This window comes from Monodelphis domestica, chromosome 6 (assembly GCF_027887165.1).
Source record: "Monodelphis domestica isolate mMonDom1 chromosome 6, mMonDom1.pri, whole genome shotgun sequence".
NCBI lineage: Eukaryota > Metazoa > Chordata > Mammalia > Didelphimorphia > Didelphidae > Monodelphis > Monodelphis domestica.
In genome coordinates, this window is record NC_077232.1 from 83,800,375 (window position 1) to 83,827,513 (window position 27,139).

Sequence of the window (27,139 nt, forward strand, 5' to 3'; positions counted from 1 at the left end):
TGGGAGTAAAAACAACAAGGAAAGGCAACTGCTTGACTACAGGGGTTGAGGGGATATTATTGAGGAGAGACTCTAAATGAACACCCTAATGCAAATACCAACAACATGGAAATGGGTTCAGATCAAGGGCACATGTGATACCCAGGATCAAGGACACATGTGATACCCAGAAGAATCATGCACTGGCTATGGGAGAGGCATTGGGGGCGGGGGGAATGATCTTTGTTTCCAATGCATAATGTTTGAAAATGACCTAATAAAATAATATTTAAAAGAAAAAAATCAAATAATCTAATTTTATAGAATGAGTGAGTCAAAGAATAAATAGTGGAAACAATTATTTCATCAAAGGAAACAATAATACAATATACCAAAATTTATGGGATATAGCCAAAGCAGTACACAAGTAAAAATTATATCTCTAAATGCTCAAATTCATAAAATCGAGAAAGAACAGATCAATGAATTGAACGTACAGCTATAAAAAAACCTAAAAAAAGAACAAATTAAAAATCCCCAATTAAACATAAAACTAGAAATCCTGAAAATCACAAGAAAGATTAACAAAAATGCAACCAACAAAAGCATTGAATTGATATTTATAGCAACTTTTTTATGATGGTAAAGAATTGGAAACTGAGATGTCCATCAATTTTGGAATGTCTGAACAAGTTGTGGTGTATGATTATAATGCAATCCTATTATTGTGCTGTAAGAAATGATGAACAATATACTTAGAGAAAAATCTAGGAAGACTTACATGAGCTGATGCAAACTGAAGTGAGCAGAACCAGAAAATATTGCACACAGTAACAGCAATATTGTACAATGACCAACTATGAATGACAGCTATTCTCGGCAATACAATGATCTAAAACAATTCCAAAAGACTCATGATAGATTTTTTAAAACACCCTAAATGAACTGGAGTCTGAATGCAGATCAAAGCATTTGTTTATTTTTACTTTTCTTGGGTTGCTTTGTTTGTTTGTCTGTGTTTCCTTTCACAACATGACTAATATGGAAATGTATCTTTCATAACTGTGTATATATAGGCTATATCACATTGCTTAATTCTCAATGTGAAAGGGGTGTAGGAAGGGAAAGAGAGAATTTGGAACTCAAAATTTAAAAAACAAATGTTAACATTTTTAATTAAATTGGGGAAAAATTAAACATTTTTTAAAGTTATTTATGCCATTAAAATTACAGGTCCAGTCCCTATTCCTATCTCCCTCACAAAGGTGTTGTGTCATGGATATGAATACCCTTTGCAATCTCTAAATCTTCATAAAATTGAATAATTATTATCATCAGATATCATTGTTTAAAACAATTATAATAATTTGGAAGAAAGCTACTCTCTTAGGGGAGGCCCAACTAGGATAGATTACATTGTAAGGTAAGATTTCTCATTCAGATATTTATTTTTCTTTATTATAAGAGACAATCTCTAATCTTGGAGCTCCATAACAATGCCAGAGAAACAGAGCATCATACTTATTTAAAGCAGAAAAAATATTCTTGAGGTCATATATTCTAATTTTCATTTTACTCAATGAAAAGGGGAAACTGAAGGAGTTTTTCATAAGTGAATTGATTTTTCCCAATGTCCCACAACTCATACATGGCAGAGCAAGGACCAAAGGCTTTTGAGTCTAAGTTCTACCTTCCTAGGAGCAGCTGAATGACTCAGTGGATTGAGACCCAGGGCAAGAGACAAGAGGTCTTGGGTTCAAATCTGCCCTATGACACTTCCTAGCTGTGTGACCCTGAACAAGTCACTCTACCCTCCTTGCCTAGCCCTTATCACTCTTCTACCTTAAAACCAATAAACAGTATTGATTATAAGATAGAAGGCAAGGATTTTTAATAAATAAGTAATATATTTTACCAGACCTATAATTTCATGAATATAGAAGAGCTCCCAGAGAAAGAATTTTCTTACACTACAAATCAGCATCTTCCTTACAACTTCTCACTTAAGAATGTTGCCTAGAACGCTGAGAAGTCCTGTCCAGTTACACAGCTAGTATGTCAGAGGCAAGCCTTAAACCCTTCCATAGTTCTACAAAGCCAACTCTTTCTCCACTACACCACACAGCCTCTCAAAACATACATACAGCACTACCTTTGCCCTCCTGCATAATGTCCATGTCTTTCCCACCCATTGATGCACTATCTTTCCAAAAGAGACTTTTTAATTCCTTCACTTTTCCCCAAGGCCACAGGAATTTAGGAAGTCCCCCCAAAAAAAGTTCATTTGGGGCTGGTTAAAGCATTCTCCTTGCACCCAGACTGCAGAGTTGGCAAGATCCTATTGTGCCCAATCTTTGGATTTAAAGCCTGACTGGTTTCCAGAATTCTGCAGTGACTCATTTTCCCTAGGGCAATTTAATTTCTTTGTTATGCTGGCTGGATATATAGAGATGCCATCTGGCATGAGATAAATCAGAGATATATTCCTCTATAGGGAAGTGAGTTTCCCTTCCAGGTCTCCCCCCCTTATCCTTATGAGGTGGCCTGACTTCAGGGGTTTTAAGAGGGAGTCCAGAGGCATGGCTTCCTCTTTCAGCTCCAACACTCACAACTAGATGTCCTTCACTAAAACACTTCACTTCTGAGTTTCAGTTCCATCATGTGTCAAACAAAGACAACAATATGTTCCCTGACTGTCTCTCAGGGTCGTGGTAAGAATCCAAAGGGACTATGGAGGGGAAGCTAGGTTGTAAAGGGGGAAAATAAAACAAGGACGTAATCACAGAACAGGGACCTCCTGATTCCCAATTTCTGTCCTCTACTAGACAGAGTCTTTCTATTGAGTGGGCCAATTGTCCAGTTAATACAATTGTCTTGGTATTGTAAGTATTCTCGCTGAACTTCACACAAAAATATCATACTTATATGAACCCAGCATCATCATAGCATAGAATGCTAAAGCTTTAAGGTACCTTAGAATGTAGAGTACTGAAGCTGAGAAGGACTTTAAAATATAAAATGTCAGAGCTAGAAGGTACTTTAGAACATAAAATGGCAGAGATGAAAGGGGCCCTAGAACAGAGATTGTCAAAGATGGGAGCAACCCTAGAACATAAGATATCAGAAGTGGGAATGATTTTAGACCATAAAATGTCAGAGGTAAAAGGGACCTTGGGAACACAGAATGTCAGAGTTGGGAGGGATTTTAGGATGTAGAATCTCAGACCTGAAAATAATTTAGAACATATAATGTCAGAGTCTGAAGAAACCCTAGAACACAAAATATGAGAACTGGAAAGAACTTTAGGCCAGTATTCTCAAAGTCTGGTCTGGGGGCCCACGTGGATTTCCAAGAAAGATCCCTTTCAGGGTTTTTGTAGGATCAAAACTGTTGCAATGGAAATAGTGCATAAGCATAATTGGCAAGTCCTCAAGATAGAATCTTCAGAGCTGAAAGGGGAAGATTCCAGGGCTATTAGAGAGACAGTTTGTCCCAGCTAGCATTGGAACTGACAGGGAAAACCTGATAGTAGAAAATCTTCTCTCTCCCCTGGACTTCAGTGGACCTTGGACAAGCAGATCTTCAAGAGTAAGCAGAGGTTCCCAGTACCTTTAGGTGGACTAAAGGGGAGATTGAGGAAGACTTCTGCCATTCTCTGGACCTCAGCAGACCTCTATCTGGATATCAACAACTGCCTGTCAAGGACTCTATTTTGTAAGATCTCTGTTGGACTGGCCTTTAGGAGTTTAGTTTAGGAAGATAGGATTATTAGTTAGGAATTGATGGTTTAAGATTTCCCTCTCCTCTCTATTAAATAAAGCCAAATATTTATATGTTAATCCTTCTGTGTTGCTTCCCTATAGAACCCTCCTAATTAATACTAATATTTCAAAACTATTGTCAAAATAATACTAAGATGTTTTAATTCATAATATGGTAAATATTCATAGATAAATCTAACCCACAAAACCAAAAGCCCTTTTGGGGATCCTAAATAATTTTAAGAGCATAAAGAGGTCCTGAGAACAAAATATTTGAGAACCATTAATTTAGACAATAAAATGTCAAAACTTGGAGGAAGCTTGGAACCCAAAATGTTTGAACAGGAAGAGGCCTAATAATGAAGAATGTTAGAGCTGGAAGCTAGTAGAAGAAAAAGTTTAGCTAAAACCCAGTTTCTGTCTTTACAGAGTTTACATTCAAGTCAGGATTCGGATAACCATACATCACAGCATAAATGTGTAAGAGAGAGGATAAGCAATATATAATGTGTTGTCTGACAGGGAGGGTCCTTTTCCATCTTTGACATGAGGGAAGGCTTCATGAAGAAAGTAGTGCTTGACATAAATCTTTATAACAAAAACCTCTGACAAAGGTCTAATTACTCAAATAAGGAACTAAATCAATTGTACAAAAAATCAAGCCATTCCCCAATTGATAAATGGGCAAGGGACATGAATAGGCAATTTTAAAATAAAGAAATCAAAACTATTAATAAGCACATGAGAAAGTGTTCTAGATCTCTTATAATCAGAGAGATGCAAATCAAAACAGCTGTGAGGTACCACCTCATGCCTAGCAGATTGGCTAATATGACAGCTATGGAAAGTAATGAATGCTGGAGGGAATGTGGCAAAGTAGGGACACTAATGCATTGCTGGTGGAGTTGTGAATTGATCCACCAATTCTGGAGGGCAATTTGGAACTAAGCAAAAAGAGATTTAAAAGACTGCCTGCCCTTGGATCCAGCCCTACCACTGCTGGGAATATACCCCCCAAAGAGATCATAAGGAAAAAGACTTGTACAAAAATATTTTATAGCCGCATTCTTTATGGTGGCAAAAAAAAATGGAAAATGAGGGGATGCCCTTTGATTGGGGAATGGCTGAACAAATTGTGGTATCTGATAGTGATGGAATACTATTGTGCTCAAAGGAATGATGAGCTAGAGGAATTCCACATGAACTAGAATGACCTCCAGGAATTGATGTGGAGTGAAAGGAACAGAACCAGGAGAACATTGTACACAGAGATGGATACAATGTGGCACAATTGAATGTAATGGACTTCTCTGCTAGCAGCAATGCAATGATCTAGGACAATTCTGAGGGGTTTATGATAAAGAACACTCTCCACATCCAGAGAAAAAACTGTGGGAGCAGAAACACAGAAGAAAAACAACTGCTTGATTACAAGGGTCAATGGGGATATGATTAGGGATGTAGACTCTAAATGATCACCTTAGTGCAATTATCAATAATATGGAAATAGGTCTCCATCAATGACACAAGTAAAACCCATTGGGCTTTTAAAGATAAGTGGGAAACAATTCTGAACTACCACCTTACATCTCTCAGATTGATAAATTTAACAGAAAAGGAAAAAAGGCAAATATTGGAGGTAATGTGGAAAAATTGGGATCCAAATGCACTGATTCAACCATTCTGGAGACCAGGTTTGCAACTGCACCCAGGGTTATAGAAATATGACCCAGCAAAATCATTACTAGGTCTGTATCCCAAAAAGATCAAAGAAAAGGGAAAATGACATATATGTACAAAAATATTTATAGATGCTCTTTTTGAGGTGGCAAAGAATTGAAAATTGAGTCAATGCACATCGATTGTAGAATGACTGAACAAATTGTGGTATGTGGTTGTAATAGAATATTATCACACCATAGAAATAAAGAATAGGACAACTTCAGAAAAACCTGGAAAGAATTATATGAACTGAAACAAAGTAAAGTGAGCTAACACAAGAGAACACTGTATACAGTAACAGAAATATTGTATCAACTGTGAAGGAATAACTATTATCAGCAAAGCAAGTTTCTAAGATATTCACAAGGGATTCATGCTGAAAAATGCTGTCCAAAGCCAAAGAGGGAACTGCTGTAGTAAGTTTACAGATCAAAACATGTCATCCTCTACTTTATTTCCTTCGTGAGTTTTTTATTGTATGTGTGATATGTGTTTTCTGTTACAGTATGAGCATAAGCAATATGAAGATTTGTATTGCATGAAAGCAATCAGACTATTTATTATCTTGAAAAGAGAGGAAAGGAAATCTAAATATAAAATGTCTGAAAACAGTTGTTAAAAATGTTTTGACATGCAATTAAATAAAAGTAAAAAGAAAAAGAAAGAAATTACAAGAGTTCAGAAAAATATGGGAAGACATACATGTACTGATACAAAATGAAATGAGCAGAACCAGGAGACATTGTACAACAATATCGTAAGATAATCAACTCTGTGCAGAAAAAAAAAAAAGCAAAACTTGACCTAAAAGTTCCCCAGAGTATTTAACATATAATTAGAGTTTTTTTTTTAAGTTGGCAACAGACAACATAAAACTTTATTAAATAATACAACAAATATTTTTAAAGAGATTTCAAATTCATAGGCAAGAAGGGTGGGGATGGAGGAGGAAAAATGAGAAAGGAAATCAAGCCATTTTAATTTTTATTAAATATTTTTCTCTTGGCACAAATCTTAAAATATAAATGTTTTATATATATGTGTGTGTGTATATATATATATACATATATATGTATGTATAAACAAAGTGTCTTCACTGCATCAAAATAGAACTCCAGACCAATAAAAGCAGCCAAAATTGACATGTGGACAGCAATGCAAATGTACATTGAGTTTGCTCCCCCTGCCCTTCCCACTCCCAGTTGGCAAACAGAGTGAAGGTAAAATCATGCAGACCAAAGTGGATCATGGATAGGGCAACAATTGCCGAAACAAATGGCCCCTTCCTTAATAACTAAACAAGATAAAATACAGTACTGAAAACCCTTTCAAGACAACTCTCATTACCCTTACTTACCACCCCTCCTTACCTTACTTTAATTAATTGCTTACCATACTTGCTCTTCTGTTACTATATTCTCTTATAACAAAACTTGTTTCCTTAGAATGGACTCAGTTGAGTCATCAACAAATTATTTGGACAAGACCAAATAAGAATTAACCCCAGCAGACCCACAAGAAGTAGTTGGGATTCAAACCCAAGATAATTGATTCTAAAACCGGTGCTTTTACTCCCTGGACCAAAATCCTAGCAACCTATGCTAAGATGGCAACCAGTGAGAATAGAGAGGAGATGAAAGATATTGCAAAGGTTGAATTCACAAATCCTCATAATTGACTAAATTGAAAATGCTCACAGAGGCCATTTATTTCAACCCACACCAGAACAAAGAAGTTCTTGATGGTGTCCCTAACATGAGGCAATCTAGCCTCTGTTTGAAGATGAGAAGTACATGAGACAGAATTAAGCGTGCTATTCTCAGAATGAGCATTCAGCTTACAAAAGCTAGTTTGTTACCTTTGTTGATTGAGGATTCCTGGACAAGTTAGGAAGGCAGCTGATGGAAGACAGAAAGGGCAGTAAACAGCTCAGTTACTCCCCTTACTTCACCTGAACTGGGTTGGAAGAAGCTACAACCCAGTCACAGGTGTTTGGGGGTAGGTCAGGGCAGGAGAAGGGACCTGACAGGGGAGGGGGGAAGCCTTGTGTTGTTGCCTAGTCAGTTGGCTGGTCTTAGCCCATCACTGAAGTGCTCTCTTTCATGAAGAAAATAAACAACGGCCTCTTTTACTCCTACCTTTTGATTCTAGATTTTATTTATTTGAGTGAGTCATCATTTTTATCTCACACAGAAAAAACCTCAAAGAGGTAGCACATCCCCCTTTTGAATAACTCTAATGTTACAAAATTTTCCTTAAATGTATAATCTAAGTCTACCTCTCTCCAAATTCTACCCATTGCTCTGAGTTCTTCTGTATGGAGTAGAGCAGCAAAAGTTGAATCCTTCTTTCAAATGATAGCTCTACCTCCAATACTTGGAGAAAGCTATATATTATTTCCTAGATCTCATCTTCCTAAAAGTAAATACTTCCATTTTCTTTCAACTGAGCCTCATGTCTGGAAGTCTCTCACCATCACAGAAGGGACCTCATCTAACCACCTGAACAAAGAACACTCCTATTACTTTCCAATAGTCATTGAGCCTTTTCTTGATTACATATAAGAAAAAAAAAAGAGTCTAATTACCTCCAGAGGTAACCTATTCCTCTTTAGGATAGTACTAATTGTCATTTAGATTTTTTTCTCACATCAAATCTAAATGTGCTACTCTGGGACTTCTATCCATCCATTCTGTCCTTTGTAAAAAAGTAATTAGAATAAGAATTATAGTCATCCTGTCAATGGCATTTCTTTTCATCCATCAATAGAGATTTTTTTTGTTCCATTATTTCATCATTGCAAGGAATTCTGAATATAAAAACTTCTTCCCACAATGCCAATTGTCAACTTGCCAATAACTTATTCTTTGATTATGCTTTGAAGACAAGGAAAACTTAAAATTTGTTTTGCTCAGAGTGTCATAGTCAATATGTGACAGAAATGGAACATGAATTCCAGTTTCTAACTTATTGCCTGGCTAAATAAGAATTAAGCTACTCTACCTGAGAAAGAAAGCAAGCAAGAAGAGAAGGGAGAGAGGGAGAGAGGGAGAAACAAACAAAAAGAAAAGAAAAGAAAAGAAAAGAAAAGAAAAGAAAAGAAAAGAAAAGAAAAGAAAAGAAAAGAAAAGAGAAGAGAAGAGAAGAGAAGAGAAGAGAAGAGAAGAGAAGAGAAGAGAAGAGAAGAGAAGAGAAGAGAAGAGAAGAGAAGAGAAGAGAAGAGAAGAGAAGAGAAGAGAAGAGAAGAGAAGAGAAGAGAAAAGAAGAGAAAAGAAAAGAAAAGAAAAGAAAAGAAAAGAAAAGAAAAGAAAAGAAAAGAAAAGAAAAAATTAAATTATTTTCTTAGAACCTGTTCTTGATGAAATGTGTATTCTTATGTATCATACCTTGGTTTTGGATATTTACAAACCATTTTTTTTTATTTTAACATTTTTAAATTTAAAATTTTTTTAAATTTTAACATTTTAAAAATTTGGTCAGGAATCATAATTACTATCCTAGCATTACTTTTATACTCCAAGTTTTTTTTTTCCCTTATATGAAAATGAGATAAAGTTTTCTTGATATACTCCTACAGCTCTAGGAGAAAGTGGAAAGTGACAAGAATACTGACAATATTCAGAGACTGGAAAAACAGGAAGAAATGAAAGAGACTCAGAGATGGAGATCAAAAAAGACATAGGAGGAGCAAGTGACAGAAAGAAATGAAGAAAAGGCTAGAAAGGTAAAGCCATGGAGGACCCTCAGTGACTCCCTATCTCATTCCCCACATGAATTGTTTGTTTCAAACTATTTTTTTCTTCCCTTTAGCCTACAGCTGCACCCTTCCTCTCCTAGTTCACACACACACACACACACATGCACGTATACACTTATATATGTATGTGCTTGCAGAAGATGACCTAGCCTCATACTGCCCTAAGTAGGCTAAATAGCCTTCTGATATGAACTCTCTCAGCTGCCTTCCTCCATTCTTTGAAATTTCTCACCTCTTTCCTTTTCCTTTCCAAGGCCAGAAGAAAAGGTCTCTACTTCTCTATAAAACCAACACCTCTTTTCAGGCCTATAGACAGTATCGATATTATACCTACAAGAAACTGGCTCAGATGTTCTGTGGTTCAGGATAGAGCCTTAGCTTGAAGAGAATGAAGATGTGATTCATAGAATTGACCACCAGATGTCATCATCATTCTAAGGTTGATGAGACTTTCAGGCTAATCTCAAAAAAAAAAAAAAAAGATTTTTATTTCAAGTTGAAACTGAGAGGACTTTCAGTTCTGCTAAATGCTTGTCGGTGCACATTCCTAAGTCAAGCACCTCCTATGGACAATGCAATAAGCCAAAAGGCTGAGAATACAAAGAACTGCATTGTGGGAAATCACTCAGTGTTTTAAGGACCCTAAGCTGGCCCCCAAACAAAACAAAATGAAACAAAACAATAACAACAAAAATGCTATCATTTTCAGTCCAGGATCTGATCCCTTCACCTACTAGATTCTATATCATTTCATAGCATGGTCCACAACAGCATCCAATGGATCCTAATCACAGGTGACCCAAAGAGGAATAGAAAAGCACAATGTGTATAACTTGGCTATAGCATATAATCAATGATGTCTAGTGCTTAGGAAGGGACATAAATAATCAAAAAAAGAAGAAAGAACTACATAGTATGGGATTTCTGAGGGACTTACTGTTGGCACATCCCTTGCTAAAAGCCCTAAAGGAAGGTCTCTAACCACTGAGTATGACAGTCTTTGGAATATTGGCAAAATAATAAAGGAGAAAGAGAAGGAATGGAAGCATCCAAATCTGTGCCATTGTGGAGTATGGTTTCTTGATAATTGTTTAACAATTAGCTTTCTAGGGGAAGGTAAGGGGAAAGGAAAAGACAGACAGAGAAATATACTCACAATATGCTTTTAACTTTAATCTATAATAAGAATAGCTTCTCCATCACTTTCTTAAGTCAACAAATTATCAACAAAACAATAAATTAAGCTCTGATTTTTAGCATTTGCCAATTTCTGAGGTGTGAATGCTCATTCTGAAATTCTAATAATAGATTCTAAACAGTCTACATGAACTGGCTTGAGCATATCTGTAAGTGGCTGTGCATTGACAAATTCCATAGTAAATTATTGACTTAAGAGCTAGAAGACACCTTAGCTCTCACATGACCCAACCTCTTTACAGACAAGGAAATTAAGACTTGGAAAGGGGAGTGATTTGCTTCATTAGTTGTTTCACAGAGTTGTCTACAGAGTTGTTCAGTAGCTAAAGGACATACAAATCTTAATCTCCTAACTCCCAGAAAATCATTGTTATAGTGACAAGAACCTTGAATGTAGTCGGGCAAGATCTTTTTGAATCTCAACTCTGCTCTCTACTCCTTATGCTGTGTTGGGCAATCTCTTTGTTTCTATGGGTCTCAGTTTCCTCATCTTTAAAGCAGAGATAGGAGGCAGCTGGGTAGCTCAGTGGATTGAGAGTCAGGCCTAGAGACAGCAGGTCCTAGGTTCAAATCTGCCCTCAGATACTTCCCAACTGTGTGACCCTGGGAAAGTCATTTAACCTCCATTGCCTAGCCCTTACCACTCTTCTGCCTTGGAACCAATACCAAGTATAGATTCTAAGACAGAAGGTAAGGGTTTAAAAATGTTTTTAAATAAAGTTGAATTACCTAGCTCATGGATTTATTGTAAAGCTCAAATATGATGGTAGATTAACTGAGCTTTTTCTCTCATTTGCAGTGAAAAGAATATGGTTTGGTTTGTTGTTTCTTATTTCAACATTTATTGTTTTTAAATTTTCTTTTATTACTATAAACTTGATAAGCATTAACAAACACATTCAAGGAACAGAAAAAGTGAACCATATACGAAATTGTGAATCTCCATCATATAGAGCTTTTAAAACATAAATATTTCAAATTTACATGGTAGTACTAATAGTGCTTTGCTTGTCCGAGTCCCAGTCTTCATTTTCTTTTGCTCTTTTATTAGTATTAAGTAATTCATCAATGTTCCTTTCTTTTTTTCTTTCTTTCTTTCTAAACTCTTACTTTCTCTCTTAGAATCAATACCATGTATTGGCTTTAAGGCAGAAGAGCAGTGATGGCTAGGCAATGGGGGTTAAATGATTTGTCCAGAGTCACACAGTTGGGAAGTGTCTGAAGCTAGATATGAACCTGGGACCTCCCATCTCCAGGCCAGGTTCTCTATCCACTGAGCCACTTAGCTGCTCCCTTCTTTTTTCTTTTTGATATGATTATCATAACTCTACTTTTTTTCAAAAACCCTCCTATTTAACAAGAAACTAATAAACTTAAAAGAAAAATTTCCCTCCTACCCACCCAACCTACTGTCCAAAGAAGGCAGGTTTGTACATGAAATGAACATAAATTATCATATAATACATATTACCCTATTAATCATGTTGTGAAGCAAGATACCTATTGCTTACACTAGAGAGAATTCTTTTGTTCAGTAGAGATTATACATTTCTATAAATATTACTACTTATGTATTGACAATCAACAGAATCATATAAAAAAGAAGAATCTTTGAGGAACTATTACTAAAAATAACTCACTTATCCATAACCCTTTCTGTCATTTTTCAGCCATGTCCAACTCTTCATGACCCCACTGAGAGTTTCTTGCAAAGATATTGGAGTGTCCGTGACCTCATCTGATCCTCATGTCAGCCCTGTGAGATAAATAAGAAAAGCATTACTATCTGAAGCCAGTTTTGAACTCAGGAAGTGTAAAAGAGAGAATCTGCAATGCATGAAAAGGACATCATCTGTCAATCAAAAGGAACATTCCATTTGGAATGTTCCCAGGAAAAGACAGTTGGGAGCCATCTTGATCCATTAGCCATCTAGGGCAATCAATAGAAACCCCAGTATCTCATCTATTACAGAAGATGAGTCTTCCAGATTCCAAGCCTGATGCTCTAAACACTACACCACCTACCTATCCCTTTAGTCCTTTATCTCCATATAAAGATGAGGAAACTAAGGTAGAAAAGTTAAATGACTGCCAAGGTTCCCACAGCTAGAAAGTCATTCAAGGATCATAGACTTAGAACTGGAAGAGGTCTCAGCCCCACTACCCAGTTCAACAGTATCATTGCTGTGGGGGACTGAAACCCACAGAGGATAAATGTTTTACCTAAGATCACTAAGAAGTAGCAAAGTCAGGAATTCAAATGTAGGACATCATCTAACTCCAATAGCTCTTCTCCTTTTTTTTTTTAGCCCTTTAGTGATTAGAAAACCCTTTCTTCCCAATCGCTCTAGGCACTGAAAGGATTATCAGAATAATTTTGCAGGAGAGAAAAACGTGTGTATTGTTGGTTGCTGTAAGGAAAAAGTACATCTTTTGTGAATGTTGGGGATAACTCTGGTATGAAAGGGAGGGAAGGTGGGATCTGAAACAACACAGATGGCTAATAGATCTTGGTCAGTAGAGCCAATATGATCCATGTCTTGCTAAAAAGCCCCAGGTAAAGAAGGTGCACATCTACCATTGAGGCCACAAAGTTACATGTCCCTAAAAGAGATCAGGTCAAGACAAGGATCTTGGGACTAAGTTCCCTCAAATAGCCATTTCCCTTCCAAATGTTATTCATCTTCTTGACTTTCCTGTCTCTTTCAATGGTACCATAATCCTTCAAGTCACCCAAGTTGGAAATATCACTCCTCTGACTCTTCCTTCTACCATTGCTTCAAAGTCCAACTAACTGATGAGTCTTATCCATTCTATATTGGCAATATCTCTCCCATCATTCCCTCTCTTCCCATTCCCACCTCTCTGGTTCAGATTCTCACTATCATCAATCTGGACTCTTGTCTTTAACTTCTCTTCCTTCCTGTTGTCTCCTTGTCCCTATTCCCCCAAGTCTAAATTGGTGTTCTTAGCACACTTCTCCCATCATTTCATTTCCCAGCTCTGAAGTTTCATAGCTTCCCACTTACCTAACAGATAAAGTCCTAACCCCTACTTAGCCTGGCACTGAAAACCCTCCATAATCTGCCTTTGACACCTTTCCAGCCATATTTCATTCAACTCCTACCTCATCTGTACCAATCTTGCCAAACTAGACTGTGCCTGCCAAACCCACCCCCAACAAATACACACCCCATGCCTTAATTGTCCTTCCCATCTCCCCTGGCCTCTACCTACTTCCTCCTCTTTAAAATTAAATTAAAATGTTATCTTCCTTCTAAGTTTCAGCTCTCATGCTACTTCTTCCAGGAAGCCACCCTTGATTCATGCAGGTTGAGATAACCTCTTCCTCCTCTGATCTCATAGAAATTTACAATCTACTGATGCATTTTCTCCTGTTATTTTTTATTATGTTTATCTGTGTGTATATCTTATTCCCCCTCCAAAAATATGTTTGGGGCTTAGCAAAGTATAGTGCAAAGACCATTATATTAGAAATTGAGAGATCTGGGTATGATTACTGACTTTACCATTAATTTGTTCTAAGATGCTGATTAAGTCACTCTAAACTCCCTGAACCTCAGTGTCCTCATCCGCAAAATGGATAGAGTAATGTTTTCCTTATTTATCCCCAATTATTTATCCTCCAATGTGAGAATCAGATGATGTCAAGGACACAAAGTACATTATAAAACATAAAACAATATTTTACTAGCTTATAAAATTCATTAGGTCAGAGACCATGTTTTTTACAAATTTTAAGGCAGCTAGGTAGTACAGTGATTTTGTACTGGGCTTGGAGTCAAGAAGACCTGAGTTCAAATTCAGACCCATACTCACTAGCTATGCAACCCTGGGCAAGTCATTTAAGTTCTGTCTGCCTCAGTTTCCTCAAGAGTAAAATAAGGATAATAATTTCATCTGCCTCACAAGGTTGATATAAGGATCAAATATGATAATATTTCTAAAGTGCAATACCTGACACATGGTAAGTACTTAATAAATGTCTATTCCCTTCCCCTTGTAATTATTTCATACATGTACATAAACAGTTGGACAACATAATAAAACAAAATAATAGAGAAGACAGATAAAACATATTCTATATAGTACCAGAGGGCCCAAAGAAACAGTGGGAGAGAAGCAGCTTTGACCTTTTAAGGAAAAAGTTCCTAGTTATGAGAATTTTCCAAACCTAGGATGGGCCACCCCTGAAAGCGGTAAGGATTTCTCCCTATTGCCTCAGACGGCAACAGAAACTTTCCAAGGAAACTTGGAGGTTTCTCATGTTTTTTTTTGGGGGGGGGGGTTGTTTGTTTGGGAGTTTTTTATCTCATTTGTTTAAGTATAGACAATATGACTACTTTTCTGGAATATTCCAGAGATGAGTCCTGTTCAGATAAGGTTGCACTAGGTCACTTCTGGACATGAATGATAGTGAAATTGTAATTATGACTGGAGCAGATAATGATATACTTTTTAAAAAGCAAGCTGTGCATTATAAAGAGCCTCGTCTTTATGTATAGTCCACTTTTTTCTGTTTGCATTGTGTATGAAAGTTTCCATTCTATTAAGTGCTTAAGTTCATTTAAAAATGTATTAAACTTTAAAAAGAGATTGGATCAGAAACCTGCACTCAGCAGAGCTCTTCCATACTTATTCTCCTTGGCACTCAAATGGGATATTAATTGAGCAAGAGAAAGCCTTCCCTTCAGTTCTCCATGAAGATCCACTAGGTGGTAGCCTTGTCTCTGAATCAGGACTAAACTGATGGGAAATCAAATTTGAGGCATGGAATTTAAGAGTTAAGAGATCTAGGTCCAAGTCAAAATTCATGGTTTGGTGATCTCCAGGTGATTAGAAGAGGGGAATGAGTGAATATTCTAAGGGATTGAGGGATCAAGGGAAAAGATCAAGTTCTAAGAGAAGGTTTTGTTCAGAAATGAACCTACAGTTGATGGTACTGGCTCTAATGCTTTAAAATCCTTCTTGCTGGGAACAGCTAGGTGGCTTAGTGGATCAAGAGTCAGGCTTGGTGGTGAGAGCCCTGGGTTCAAATCTCAGACACTTCCTGGCTATGTGACCCTGGGCAAGGGTTACTTAACATTAATTGTCTAGCCCTAACCACTCTTCTGTGTGGAATCAATATATACTACTGATTCTAAGATAGAAGGTAAAGTGTTTGGTTTTTTTTAAATTCCTCTTGCATGTGATTCATAGGATTCTCTGTGTTCTCTGGAAGTGAATGGGAAAGAATCTCAGAGTTGGAAGGGGCAATCTAGACTAATTCATATCCTTTACAAAGTTCAAAGTTGACCCCAGACACTTATCAGTTGTATCTTCCTGGCCAAGTCACTTAACTCTGTTTACCTCAGCTTCCTAATATGTAAAATGAGATGGGAGAAGGAAATAGCAAAATACTTCAGTATCTGGATACAACTGAATAAATTCAAAAAAGTCTTTTTTTCCTTTTCTCTACTTAGCCTCACTTTCAAAATACTCAGTGGTCAAAGGTAGTGTTGTCTCAAGAGAGGTAAGATAAGGCTCAGATCTTTCTATAGGATAAAGATCAGAGACTTCATTCCCGCCCCCCCTCTTTCCAAGTCATAGCATATAATAACCTCCTCCATTGCTTCACACTTAGAACTCTCTAGCAGTTACCTGGGTTAGCCTTGAGGATCCTTCTCCATTGAAGAGACACTTATATAGGTCTCTTAACATAGAGAACTATCCAACCCAGATGAGCATCTTTGGTCTCTTCATTTCTGTGTCTATCATTGAACAACAATAGGAGTCCAGAAATGTCACTTTCTTCCCTTTCTTTACCATGAAATAATGTTATTAATCTATATTGTCATCTACCCTTTTTGACCATTTTTAGCTGCCCCTCTCCATCCAACCACACCCACATCCCTGGAAGCCACCCCAAAGTACTGGTCCCAGCTCAGACTTCCTTGGAACTCAGGAACCAAATCTCCTGATTTGGAAAAAGAAGTTGGTTGGGGCTAAGGCAGCAGAGCCAGGGGGCAAATTCCTCACTGCTCAGTTCAGAAGCTCAGAAAGAGAAAAGTTCATAGGATTTTAGACCTGAGAGGGAACATAGTTGAGTTCAAGCCCCCTCAATTTCATTTTACTGTTAAGAAATCTGGAGCCCAAGAAGGAAAAGTAATTTGATCAAGATGAAGTCTTTCAGAAGTCTACCATCTATTAAGGCTCAGTCTTAACAAGCCTAGTGTAGAAAAAGCCAAGATTTGGGAATCAAAGAGACTTGGACTAGGCTCTGTATCTTTGGCACATTATTTCCCTTTAGACCTCAGTTCCTTCATTTGTAAAACAGAGAGACAGAGACAGACAGACACACACTCACAAGCACGCGCGCGCGTGCGCGCGCACACACACACACACACACACACACAGAGAGAGAGAGAGAGAGAGAGAGAGAGAGAGAGAGAGAGAGAGAGAGAGAGAGAGAGAGAGAAGCTACTAAGCCATTAATTTCATGAAGGGCTTGTTTATGGTAGATGCTTAAATCGATGTTTTTGAGTTGACTTTAGAAAAGGAAATTAGAAATGTTCTTATCTATTATAATGATCACCTGGTGGCTGAGCCAGGGACCCTCAGAGGCATGGAGGAATTGGGAAGTCTCCAAGGGAGCACACTCAACTGGGAGTCCTTCTTAGGCATAGTACCCTTGGCCTCCAACATAAATAAATAATTCATATAAAATAATTCATTCATGTCTCTTTGTCACTCTATGAAAAGCAAAGAACTTTGAAATAATATCTCTCATTTGATCCAAGCAGTGTTGATCGTCTTTCCATTTCAGTGGGGAGAAACCTGAAGCTCTCAAGAAAATTACTTACTCAAGGACAAGAAAAGTGATAGAACTAGAATTCAAAGCCAGGGCTACTGACTACAGGTCTTACTCCTCCCACTACATCATGCAGCACAAGCCTCATCTTTTCCCCCTATGTTTGCACACCATCTCCTGTCCTTTCTGAAACAACAAACATAGCCATAGCTAGAATGAATTCACACACACTCTACAAGAAACCATTCACAATTCCCCCTTTATCTGTGTGCATTCTTGCTGTTGATTTATCTCCAATTGATCATGTTTATGTTATTTGTGCATATGATCTTCCCCCATTAGACTGTTAGCTTCATGAGAGCAAGGACGATTTTTTTTTGTTTTGTTCTTCTTTACAGTACTTAGCCTGGTTCCAGGCACAGAGGAAGTAGTTAATAAATGTTTGTTTTACTTAAATAATTAATTAATGTCTAATTGACTGACTTCTGTTTCTTTGATATATACCCAAGTTCCTACAGAACATTTTGCCATTCCACAGTACCACAGACATAAGCACATGCATCTTCTACTTAGACACAGTGCTAGTGGAGTTCATTTGTTCAATGAGACATCAAGAGCATTAACTGAGCTCTCTTTATATTACTTAGTATCAATTAAGTTTTGGGATCAGTGCCTGTGAGTTCTTAATTATAAGGAATTACGAATTTGGAAAGCCCTTCTAACCAAGCAGATAGACAACTCTCCGGGAATTTAGGAGTATGAGGGAGTTGCCTTGGACACTGAGAAAGTAATTGACTTGCCCTGGATCACTCAATTTGAATCATAAGAAAGACTTGGATAGAGGTCTTCTTTACTTCAAGATTAGTTCTAGAGGCTGTTAGGTGCCTCAGTAGATAGAGAGCCAGGTCTAGATACAGGAGGTCCTGTTTTCAATTCTGACCTCAGATACTTCCCAGTTGTGTGACCCTGGGCAAGTCACTCAGCCCTAATTGCTTAACCCTTACTGTTCTGCATTGTAACCAATACCTAGTATCAATTCTAAGACAAATTATAAGGTTAAAACAATTGGTTCTTTATCTACCACTCCCTACTTCCTCTCAAATTCTTAATGTGAAAGCATATTAACTGAGAATCAGAATGACAATAATGGCTAGGAAGCTCTCCTGGTATAAGATATGTCCTAGTTTAACTCATACTTCTCACACACATCTGTGTAATCCTAGACAAGCTATTAAACTCTCAATGGCCCTAATCTACTTTCCAAGACCAGAAATTGCAGCATCAATGCCAATCTGCACTGGTAGAAGGAGTTTTCTTACTGAGAATTCCCATACCAATGAAATTACAAGTACAATGTATGTTAATAATGGAATCTATTGCCGATTATTACATGTAAACATTATTGTCATATCCATATTCCGTTCATATGCACACAATATCAAGAAAGCTAAGGGAATATTCCCCCCAAAAGCTACTTAGATGGGCCCATGTATAAAACATTTACAGTAGAAAACTAGCAAGAATCTTAAGAGCTGAGAAGGGATGGATGGATTGCAATCAACACCAATGGAAGGTGTACCCACAGTAATGAGGTCATAGATCTACTGGAGTATTAAAATAACATAGAGCTTAATTACTTGATGGATATTAATCAATAAGGAGGCAGTAAGTGCATAGGGAGTCATTAAAGGAATTATTCTTAAGCAACATAGCAACATATTAATTATATATTATTTATATCATATAACTTTAATATTATTTTACGATATACTGTTTAATTATTCATTATGCATCTCTTTCCCTGTATTCATATTTAGTAGAATCACTTAATTAATGCATAACCAATAATCAATACTTCATGCACACATTCCTCAAGGAGAATGAGGTTTCATTGCCTCGGTGAGGTAGGGACTAAAGGTGTAAGTAAGATGCAGTATTGCTTGGGCTTTGCCAGAGTTGTGGGATTAAGTTTGAATTCCAGAAAGAGATGGGCTGGGGTTATGGGAAATCTGTCAGCCCTCATAAAGTTTAACTCCTGCTTGTAGGCTCCCTGAAAGCCACTTTCTCATGTCTGTGTTGCTGTCTTCAAAGTAGACTCTAAGCAGGAACTACTGTGTTTCAATTATTAACTGGCACATGAGTACTTAATAAATCTGGTTAAGGGTGTACCAGACAGCATTCTGAGCTCTGAAGCTCTTCAAGGATTTGGTTTGAGAAACGATGAAGAAGGAAGAAGAAGAAGAAGAAGAAGAAGAAGAAGAAGAAGAAGAAGAAGAAGAAGAAGAAGAAGAAGAAGAAGAAGAAGAAGAAGAAGAAGAAGAAGAAGAAGAAGAAGAAGAAGAAGAAGAAGAAGAAGAAGAAGAAGAAGAAGAAGAAGAAGAAGAAGAAGAAGAAGAAGAAGAAGAAGAAGAAGAAGAAGAAGAAGAAGAAGAAGAAGAAGAAGAAGAAGAAACAAAGAAACAAAGAAGAAATAAATATGCATCAATTTATTATACATGATCTTTAAGACAGGTTCAAGTTTAGTTTGAACTGGTCCATTCCTTCATGAGACATTATTAGTCATGGGGTTGAAACCCAAACAACCCAACAAAACACACACACATACACATATGCCCACGTGCATGCTCATGTCCATATTTGGGGGGGGGGGGGGAAGAAAGAGACAGAGGTTAAGAGAGAGAAACAAAGCCTAGAGCACAGAAGTGAGCTTATTTCCAGTTTGTTTCCTAGCTCTGCATTCAGGAAGTCAAATCCCTTCTTGCCCAGGAGCCTCTTTGGCTTTGTCTGGGAGCTAGAGTCAGTCACTGAATTTCAAAGGATTTGGAATCAGAAAATCTTGTTTTGGATCCTAATTCATCCTTTGACTTGCTGTGTCATCTGAGACCATTCATTTCCACTTTGCCTGCTATTGTTCCATCCACTGCAAAAAGAGGAAATGGCCTTGATGTAAGCTGGATTTTAAATCAGAAAATACCTGCATTTGGATTCTGCCTGATCCTTAGCTGACTCAGGTTCCTCGTATGCTGAATTGGAAAAATTAATAATATTTGCCTCATAGGGTAGTTCGGTTCAAATTAGTTAATTATATAAAGATCTGGGCAAATCTTAGTACTATATAAAAGTGGGCTATTATTAAATAATCACTGAAGTTCTTTCTCTCCATCAGCTTCTATCACCTATACGATTCCTTTCCCTAGAAGCCTTTAAGACCTGAGAGAAGAGAAAGGGAAAAAGAAGGGGGAAAGATAATGTGATAATACCCCACCTCTCTTATCACCTATCCCATCCCTTAAACTGAGTTTCCCACCTCCCACGGTCCCCCTAGGTTCTTGAACTAGTCCTGCTCCAGACTTTCTGCTTGCAAAAACAGCCCTACTGCAAGCACTCTGTAGGGATTCCAGTTAGTAGAAAGCCCAAAAAAGCTAGGAAGGACCCCCCCAAGCAGGGAAAGAATTGAAAGATTTATTTTTCTGGGATATGATCCACTTTTTATTGAAATACTTGACTGACAGTGGATTTCATTCAATCCAATACACATTTGTTGAGTACCTACTGTGTGAAACCTGGGGTGCTGAGTGCAGTTGGAGGAAACGGAACTCCTCTCTTCTTAGATCCCAAAGTTCTTGAGGGAAATGTCACATTATATAGCTAGAGCACATAATTCTGTATCGGAGAGGTGCGAACCAACTATTTTGTAGGATAGAAGTAAAGTATGAACAGACTGGAGAGAACAGGGAAGCGTATTGGAAGAGAGGGTGACTTGTCCAAGCCCCCACAGTCAGTAATCTCCAGACCGGGTAAGGATCCAGAGTTTAGTTGCTTCCCTTTGCGTTATGGGGAGCGGAGGTTGTCCCCTCTTCTTAGTCTACCGGCTCGGCACCCTGAACTCCTGGCTGATACGTTAGAGTACCGGGGAGGCAACTTCGTGCTCATCACGAATCACCCTTGTGCCTCTCCCGGAGCTTTAGACGAACTCGTTCCAAAGCCGCTGTGGAAAAGTGAGTCAGTCCACCTTCTCTTTACCTCCCTAAACGAAAAATTGATGCTTAATCCCTAGGTTTCGCCTACAGAATGGCTGGAGGAGGCTTTTCATAGCCAAAGAACCCTTAACTACCATGTCAAAATTCTGCTTAACGAAGTGATCCCTGAACAACTCAAAATTAATTTGATTTTAAACGATTTGGTCCACCCAACAACTCCTGCCTTATAGCGGTTGCTATTTCTCTTATTCGTCATTGATCTATGGAATAGGGAAAATAATTATAGAAAGCTAGAATGGAAGGGAGCTTAGAATACAGTGAATATTAGAACTGGGAGGAGCTTTAGAACAGAGAATATCCTAGCTGCAAGGGCTTTTAGAATATGGAGAATAAAATATCTTCAAAGCACTTAGCTCAGCTCCCCCCCCTCCCGCCCCCCCATGTGGTAGGCATTTAATAAATGCTTGACTTTTCCCCTTTCCTTTGCATGGAACACCGTATGTTAGAAGTGGAAGTTCTGGGGGCAGCTGGGTAGCACCGTGGATTGAGAACCAGTCCTAGAGACGGGAGGTCCTAGGTTCAAATCTGGCCTCAGCCACTTCCCAGCTGTGTGACCCTGGGCAAGTCACTTGACCCCCATTGCCTAGCCCTTACCACTCTTCTGCCTTGGAGCCAATACACAGTATTGACTCCAAGACGGAAGGTAAGGGTTTAAAAAAAAAAAAGAAGTGGAAGTTCTTGGAACATAGAATTTAAGCATCAGAAGGAATATTAGAAGACAGATTGCTAGGAACGGGAAAGGAATCCCTGCTGGAGCAATGCCCTCTTTTTAGAGACGAGGAAACTTGCATAAGTAAGAGTTGTATAAAATCTAAGAGCTATAGAAACCGGAGAAGTAATGAGAATAATTAGTGTAGATCCCTCATCTCTCCTCCCATTCGAAAGCTCCTTGCGGGCAGAGCTCCTATGCTATTTTTCCTCCCGTCATTCCGTCTCTTACAGTGTCATTCTTGCCCAAGGAAGCACTTAATGAACGCTGCAACTTTCCGGGTTTGGGAGGACTTCTGCTCGTTTGGGACCCTCTTTCGAGTTTATTTGGAGGTGGAAGTAGCCTCAGAAATCCACCTCAACCACTCCATTTTACAGCTTAGAAAGCTTGCCCTCAAGGAGTAAGTGTCACAGACAGGAGGTGAATTCAGATGCTTTTCCTCCGCTGGGGTTACTCCAGATTGGGATAGCTGCATTTAGCTTTCCAAACTAGCTGTAGGTACTCTCCGGTCCCGTTTCTATTGATACTAGAAGGACTTGTCGCCTGGACCAAAAGATCAAAATTATTCAGCATTGTCTTAAGGCGCCGGCACGTGTCCCCAATTGTATTTCTTCAAACTAGTCAAAAGGTTGATTTGTATGTACAATGGTGGGTAAGTAGCACTGGGTTTAGAGAAGAGGGGAGGGAGGGAGTCTTGCTGACGGGATCCACTCAGATAAGTTGACTTCATTGCTCTGCTGGACTGGTCCTGCCTCTCATTAAATCTCTGTTTCTTCCTCGGTGAGAAATTGAGCTGAGAGTGAGTAGTAGATAATTTGTGAGGAGACCTCAACTGCTCCAAGCCTTTTCTGTTTTCTTTCATTATTTTCTTCCCTTCATCACATCCCCTGTTCCCTTGCTCCTGCCCTCAGCTCCTTCTTCCTCTTCCTTTTCCCAAGGACCAAGGGTTAATGCTGAAGTTCAAAACATAGGGTCCTCCCTTTACCCCCTCCTTCCTACAGCCTACAATCCCTAGGCCCCTTCCAGGCCTTTAGAGATCATATTGATTCTCTGCAGCCTTGGAAAGCAGCCCCGGTAATGTCTTACAGTCAATTGTTTTAATCGCCAACAATAATTGAGTATTGCATCAAATAAGTAGACTTAAGTGAGTAGCCAAGATTTAAAATTGGCTCTATGCCTTAATGATCATCTAGGCTAAACCATACATTTTACAGAGATGTGAATTGAGGACCAGGTAAATGACTTGCCTCAGTTCACAGAAGTAATGCATAGCAGAGACAAACTCGAAACCCAGGACCCCTAACTGCTTGAAATCCCTAAAAAGAAGATTCTTAACTAATTCTGAGGCTGCCTCTATCTCCCATTTCCTACACATATTTGAGGATCAACCTTTCATGACTGAGGGTTGCCTTGTGGCAAAAAGCACCCAGAGAACCCAACTTCCAATTTGGTCACCCTGATGCCTTCTCCACACCTCATTACCAACTAGCCCATGGAAGTCACTCCATTTTAACAGAAAACTAATGAAAAAGGCACAGAAATTAAGAGACAACGGGACAGAATAAGAAAAGACACACAGAAAGAGACAAAGATGGGGCAAAATGATGGAGATGGGCAAAGTTAGTCGTAGAGACAGAGAGCCAAGGGAACAGATAGAAAAACTGAGAGAAGTTAAAATGGAGGCAGATGAAGTGATAGCTAGATAGAGGGAGATGCAATGATTTCTATATTTTTTTAATAGCAGATCCAAGACAGTGACAATAATCAAAACAGAAACAGACACAAACAGAAATAGATTTTTGAAAAGACAGGCAGAGACAGATAGAGAAAGTGAAAGGATCATAGGGAGCCTGAAAGATAGGGAGGCAAAGGAATGAAGAGACAGCACTTGTAAAGTCAGTTAGTTAACCAGCACAAAACAGCAGCTCCTAAATTCCCCTCCATCAGATGAGGTCATCAGCATGACTTTTTCTGGTTAAAACGTCCATCCTTCCTTGCCACTTTCCCAGGTCCCATGGTATTTGACTGTCTGAGTCATTCCCTCATAGTTCAGACAGCCCCCCATCTATGAGACCTAGAGAGAAAAGACAAATTTGCCTGAGCTGCAAAAAGAGAAAAAAGGCTTTAGAGAGATTGTGTATTATTGCCCAGAGAATAAAGAAATCAGGTTTCTGGAAGAAAGGAAATGACTCCGAACAGAGCCTCTTTTCCCTATCCCTTACACTCCCTCTTAATTAGTAGTGTCTCTTCCTCCTCAATAAGGGCACCTAAGTTCAGAGCAAAGCTCTCTATCTCACCACTAACCAATCCATCTTCCTAAATCCTACAAGATCATCATAGCTGTATGACTTCAATCAAGTCATTTCACTTGTAGAACTATCATTTTCTCCTTTTGTAGAAATAAGAACTGCATACCTCACATGGCTGTTGTAAGGAAAATGCTTTACATTTAAAAAATACAGTAGACAGCAATACACTAACTGCAATTATCATCATAGAGTCATAAACTCAGAATGGTAGCTACAAGGACCTGAAGGATCATTTGGTCCAACACATATGCAGATAGGGACCCCAAAGTCCATGGAGAAGTAATTTGTACAAGACTGACCAGTAATTGGCAGAGGCAAGAACAAAATTCAGTATAGAAAGAGTAAAAAAATGAAAGAAACAACCCAAAACTCCTGAAAGCCTGGTCTTCCCTCCTCCAAAGGTCCCAGCTTCACTGTCACTCTCTTCATCCCATCTGAAATCACTCACCCAAGTCTAAAAGTAAAAAATAAACAATCTTCAGAGAGACAATATGAAGTAATTAAAAGAGCCTTGTCAGCCTAGGAGTGAGAGGGCCAGCCTCTTTATATGACATTCATACAGTCATTCAACGGCCTTTTATTAGGCACTTGCTTTATGCCAGGTATTGTCTAAGCTTTGGGGATACAGGGGTCAAAATGAAGCCTCAAGGCATTTATAGTCAGTGTAGGGGTGGAGGAGGCAGAGGATAATATATGTACAAGTAAGTAAATATAAAAATCTTTGCATAGTTCTAAGTGTTTGGGATAAGAGATGCTATTAAGTGAGGAAATTAGATTAGGTCTTGTTTTAACAACAGCACTTGAACTGAATCTGAAAGGAAAATAGAGAATGTGAAAGGAAGAACATTCTGGAGACATAGGGGACAGTCCATGAAAAGACACAGAAATAGCAGGTGTAATGTTGTGGATGAGAAACAACAAATGACCAGTCTGGTTGGAATGTGGTATTAATGGAGGGGAGCAAAGTACAATAAGTCTAGAAAAGTAGGTTTGAGCTAGATGTCAAAGACTTTGAAAGCCAGAGGAGTATGTATTTTATCTCAGGGGCAACTAGAGTTTATTGAGCAGAAGAGTGACATTATCAAGTTCCTGCTACAAGAATATCAATTTGGCAACTATCAAGGAGGGATTAGAGAGAGAGAGAGAGAGAGAGAGAGAGAGAAACAGAGACAGAGAGACAGAGAGACAGAGAGAGACAGAGAGAGAGAGAGAGAGAGAGAGAGAGAGAGAGAGAGAGAGAGAGAGAGAGAGAGAGAGAGAGAGAGACTAGAAACAGGGAGATCAAATAGAAGAAAAGAGCAATAACCCAGGAGATGAGCAGGACTTGAATATGGGTGGTGACTGTAAGAACGCACAAAAGGAATGGATACAAAAAATGTTGCAGAAGACTGTTCTGAGTTTTTCTATCTCATTTTATCTCTTGAGACCTTTATATTTTGGCCATAAAATGATAGGTTGGACTGTGACAATGAGTTCAATAGTTTGTTCTGTTTGTCAAGCTCTGTTTTCTTTGGAAATGTGCAAGTTTATGCCCTTTAATATAAGGTCCACTTCAGCTTGCTCAGAAGTACTTTTCCTTGGACTCCAGCATCTCCAATATATTTCATAACAATGACTGAATCTAAATAGGTCTGAACTCAAGTTACAAGAGGAATGTATTCCCCATATTTTGTAGTCCTCAGTAAACTGGGCTTCTGTAACTGTATAAATTTTAAGCAGTTTTTTATTTTAAGGTCATGGATAGTCATTGGGGACAAAGAAGGATATGTTAAACAAATGTCTTTAGATTGGTGTTAATGAAATAAAAAAATTCATGCACTGAGAAAGTCCAAAAATAGTATTTAAAATTAAAATAACATTAAAAATAATAGCAATAATAGCCTCCTAATGGCCAGTTTATACATGCCATTCTCAAAATAGAATGCCCTGGATTAAAGAACATATAACATAAAAGATAGTGTGGTATGGATGAGACATTGTGGTATTCTAGAAAGAACATTGAACTTGAAGGGAAAATATCACATTGATTATAGCCACTGCCAGTATGAGCTATATGACCTTTGGCAAGTGTCTCTATCTCTCTGAAAATCAGTTTCCCCATCTGTAAAAGGAGGATAAGGACCCATCCAGAGAAAGATTTGTGAGAGTAGAAACACAGAAGAAAAACAACTGCTTAATCACATGGTTCGATAGGGATATGACTGAGGATGTGGACACTAAATGATCATCCTAGTGCAAATATCAATAATATGGAAATAGGTCTTGATCAGTGACAGATGTAAAACCCAGTAGAATTGCTCATTGGCTATTGGAGGGGGGTGGAAGGAGGGGAGGAAAAGAACATGAATCATGTAACCATGGAAGAATATTCTAAATTAATTCATTAAATGAATAAACTTAATTTTTAAAAAAGGAGGATAAGGAAACTTCAATCAGATGCCTCAAAAGATATATAGGAAGAAAGTGCTTTGTCAATTTGAAAGCCCTCTAGAAACATGAGTTGGTCCTGTTATGGATAGTGAATCTGAGATTTGACTATTGGGGGAAGAGGGGGGCCTGGAAATTTTTTAGAACTATATAGGCTCATGAAGATGGAGCCAATTTTAATTTAGGTGAGGACCAAAAATCACTATGGTAAACATCAGCTTTCCTTAATGGAATGTCAAAGGAGGAGACTGAAAAGAAATGGCATTAATAATGTAAACCTGAGCCATCAGTCGATTCTGTTGGAGGAAGCTTTGCCTTAAAAACGTGAATCTGTCACTGAATACTAGATTTCATAGACTTTCCTGAAGGAGGGAGAAAGGGAGTAGAGGGCAGAGAAGAGGAGGGGGAGTCAACACACAAATGGGG